The sequence below is a fragment of the Bubalus kerabau genome, chromosome 4, assembly GCF_029407905.1.
Source record: "Bubalus kerabau isolate K-KA32 ecotype Philippines breed swamp buffalo chromosome 4, PCC_UOA_SB_1v2, whole genome shotgun sequence".
Taxonomy (NCBI): Eukaryota; Metazoa; Chordata; class Mammalia; order Artiodactyla; family Bovidae; genus Bubalus; species Bubalus kerabau.
The window spans coordinates 58,664,534-58,665,078 of record NC_073627.1 but is presented as its reverse complement, the minus strand read 5'-3'; the positions used below and the strand labels follow the sequence as shown (position 1 = coordinate 58,665,078).

The window sequence follows — 545 nt, the reverse complement described above, 5'->3', positions numbered from 1 at the left end:
GAGGCCAGCGATGAGGACTTTCCCCAGGCATGTTCAAGTCTCCCGCTCATGAGATGAGTCCACAGGCACTGCCATCCGTGGCCACCACCCCGCCTGCTTGGCAGGGGCAGCAATGTCTTCGCATGCCCCACTGAGCAAGCCCGCTGTCCTCTGCCCACAGGCATACTGCCCCCAGGACGACACGAGGCCAGGCTGCTCTGGACTGCCTCGGGGCATTTCAGGGATCCCAGCACTCCATGACAAAAAAGTGGATGATGTTCCTGCTGCTCTCTGAGTCCTGCTTCTGAACCTTATGCAGAAGTTTCCCTACCTAGGGCACCTGGCTCAGGAGGCTGGCTGGAGAACCAGGCAGTTACAGCCACCCTGGAGGAGAAGAGGAAGAAGGTCAAGATCTATTTCCACAAGAAGCAGCAGCTCATGAGGCTATGCAAACAGGACAAAATAACAGAGAAGGAAATTTACAAGTTCCCAGAGATCCTCAATACCCATGGATTCCTACTTTGAGCACTCAGTAAAACAGACTGCTTATTCCTTTTTAAAAAAAT

General features: G+C 53.2%; 1 non-coding gene across 1 annotated transcript; it reads left to right on the top strand.

Moving 5' to 3' along the window:
• Positions 1 to 85, top strand: LOC129651907 (small nucleolar RNA Z195/SNORD33/SNORD32 family). The gene has a single exon (XR_008714404.1). It is a non-coding gene; the product is annotated as a small nucleolar RNA Z195/SNORD33/SNORD32 family (small nucleolar RNA).
• The last annotated feature ends 460 nt before the right edge of the window (positions 86 to 545 follow it).